At 36.7% G+C, this 3,492-nt stretch overlaps 1 long non-coding RNA gene across 1 annotated transcript; it reads left to right on the forward strand.

The window, feature by feature from the left end:
• Positions 1-230: 230 nt before the first annotated feature.
• Positions 231-2,561, forward strand: LOC117299520. Its single transcript, XR_004520083.1, has 3 exons — positions 231-322; positions 751-813; positions 2,199-2,561. It is a non-coding gene; the product is annotated as an uncharacterized LOC117299520 (long non-coding RNA).
• The last annotated feature ends 931 nt before the right edge of the window (positions 2,562-3,492 follow it).

Raw genomic sequence — 3,492 nt, forward strand, 5'->3', positions numbered from 1 at the left:
GTATTCTGTTGTAATTATTCACAAATATAATAACATGTTAATAAGTAACGCATAGAGGACATGCCTGGCTGAGAATGAACAAACGTTAACTTACATAAGCAACATTTTTAGTTTCCCTTTTCAAATTTCAATCTCAACTCAAAAAAGTTTCATGAACTAACGTACTGCGGAGTACATGTATGTTGTACTGCTGTATGTAGTATAAAACTGCTATTGCTACACTACTTTTAAGTAAATACACCACCATACACGAGCAACCGGTTTCTGTTGAGCCAGTCACCAGTGCAGTGACGGCAAGTTATGAGCAATTCAGAAATTAGCTGTGAGTCACAAACAAACTAAACCAAAGAACAATTTTATTAGCATGATTTATAGTCGCCAAGTTTTTGGAAAAAAGGTGAAAATCACAAAGGGCAAAGCTATGTTTTCAGGAGAGTCTCGTATTAAATAGTAAATACCAGTACTGCTATGTACTGGTACATACGTTGTACATGCTAACAATTTTATAGTAAAATAATGTTTGTATCCTGAGGCGAAGTTATTTTTGTGACATTGTTTTCCTCATTTCTCAAAAACTACAGCACCACAGCAAGTATTTTAAGGGAAGCTTTCTACCACCATTATCTTAAAACTGTGTAAGTTTAATTTTTACTTTAAATGTAAATCTGTGGACATTGCGTTTTGGGTCGAACAAAAAGTACCCAAACACTTTAAGGATTTTAATTAAGAAACCTTTGTTTTGTATTTCAGGTTGACGTGCATGTACACAGGCCTACATACATCCCATACAACTTTCACCATGGACTCGTCAAAGTAAGTTCACTGCCTACCTACACAGACACAGTCAACAGTTTTTCACATTTTATATTTATTGATGGCAAAATTAAATTTCTGCATGATTACCCGAAGCAGGACGTTTCGTACCCAATCATTAATACTATGTAAGTTGCACAAGGGAGATTTAGCCACTACTAGAAGTGTGTTACTAGAGTAGCTACTACTCCTAGAACTATTTCGGTTTCGTCCGGCTATCGTCTCCCGTAACCTCATAGGTTTATATCTCTCACGCATTAATGATGGTTCAATCATTGTTCAATGAATTTTGGAATCAAAAATCTCTCTTTATTTTTATTTTAATCTCGCAAAAATTAGGCTCTATGTGTCCTTTGATATCTCAATGTCCAAGGGGGCGACCAGAGAACCCACTCCGCAATCTCAAAAAATGTCAAAAGTTATAAATTCCTACCGTTATTCAGTCCCCAAATGCTCTGTTTTACCTCTACACTACAAATACTGATTGTCCCCGAACTCTGCCGAACGCATCGCGAAGTCACGACACGTGACGAGCGTGCGCATATTATTTTTTTCCCAGGACAAACGTGGAGAATTATCTACACACGTTTGTCCTAAAATTAAAAAACACTTGATCCGTGCTTTGCGTACAAAAACATATGGACACGCGTCTGGGAACCAGATGTCTGATTCCTAGACGCGTGTCCATAATGTTTGGTACACAAAACACGGATCGAGTGTTTTTTTTTATTCTAGTGTAAGCGGTAATGTATGTCAACTGAATACTACTTGCATGCACCCACCTCCTTTCTGGCAAAACCACCACAGAACCTTCATTTTATGACCCCAAATAAATTGTAATGGTTTTTGTACGTGGTAATCTGCTCTATCAAGCAGAGTTTTTTTCATGAAATTTCTGGAATATTTTTTTTTTTTAATCTTGGTCAAAGGTCAAGGTATTGTGTCAAAGATCATAGTTATTGTTTTACTTATTTTAAGGACTTTTGATTAGAGCATTTATTCTGATCCAAATTTGCACAATTTTGTGGAAAACTTGCCTATTTATGGTTTATTCCTTTAAAAAGGGGGGGGGGTGATCACCCACGAACTCGTGGAATATGCACCCCAAAAAAATCTGCATCCCATGTTGACATGGGACGCAGAAGGACTGTCGTGTTTTTCTGTATTCCTCTCATGCTTGTATAATAACTAATAGTGTTATGTGATGTCATGCAGTGGTCTCAAATTGTAGACAAAAATGTTGCAAAATTGCTTCCCAAAGCACTGATGTGCTGTATTGTAGCATAAATAAAGTTTTGGCCATTTACTACTTGAAGTATGAATAAGACATCTGGTTGCTTACAGCAATATTGAGTAATTTTACTTTTTACTTTTATTTATTGAAGGATGAAGACACCACACATCCTGTGTACATCGAAATGGATGAACAATCGGCACATGTGTCTACAGAGTTTAAAGGAGTTGCAGAAGGCGAGGTAGTTTCTGTTGTTGATGATGTAACAACAGCAGTCGCGTGCTACATTTCCTCGTTTTTTGTATTTCACCTGCAGTACATCCCAGAACTAGTGAAGACAATTGCTTTTTATCAATATGGTGTTCTTAAGATTGACGACCAGACTGGTATTCATAAGTCAGTTTTAAGCCTACTGGCACGTTTAACTTAGAAAAGGTCACTTTCCAAGAAAATGTAAAAACAAACTTGATACGACCCAACATGCACATAAAATAGCAAACATGTGAAAGTTTAAGCTCAATAAGAACTTTTTTTCAAACATCATAATTTATCCTGCAGGGTCATATCTTTGGATTCCGTGACCATTTATTTGCTACCTTTTTTTCTCGATGGATTTGACTTCAGGAACCATTTAAAAAGAAAATAAGCTCCTATGAACCTCTGAAATATGATAGGAACTTTTTTTATTGCGCAATATTCAAAATGGCCGCCGACGCCATCTTGAAAAACATAAATTGTAATAGCTCTGGCTCCAGATGACCTAGACGGACAAATGAGATGTCCTTTTCCACTATCTCTGACATGCTTAATACACTGGAATGGAAATTGTAAAGTTTGGGGACCATCTTGACCTCTAAACCCAAGATGGCCTCCTTCGCCATCTTGAAACATAACTTCCATATTAGCTCTGGCACCAGATGACCTAGACAGACATAGACTCTAACTATCAAATAATATAATAGAGGCATGAATAGGTTTTCATCACTCAGGATGGCCAATGATATTTTTAGATAATAATCTTATTAAATATTATCCCTATAAACAAAACAAAAACCATAATTGATTTATGTTAAAAATGAAACCCTGATTGTTCTCTGTTAGTTTATCTGGTGCCAGAGCTGTCACATTTCATAATTTTCAAGATGGCGGAGGCGGCCATCTTGGATTTTGTGACAACGATGATCCCTAACTCTAAAATTACCATTCCAGTGGATTTTGTAATGGCAGAAATAGTGGGAATATACACCTCTTTTTCCCTATCTGGTTCCATATAGCTAGTATATCAAGTTGGAGATGTCGGCCATCTTGGATTTAGAGGTCAAGATGGTCCCCAAACCTTACAATTGCCATTCCAGTGTATTTGGCATGCCAGATATAGTTGAAAAGGACATATATTTTGTCTGTCTAGCTCATACGGTGCCAGAGCTATTACAAGTTATGTTTTT

The sequence above is a fragment of the Asterias rubens genome, chromosome 14 (assembly GCF_902459465.1).
Source record: "Asterias rubens chromosome 14, eAstRub1.3, whole genome shotgun sequence".
NCBI lineage: Eukaryota > Metazoa > Echinodermata > Asteroidea > Forcipulatida > Asteriidae > Asterias > Asterias rubens.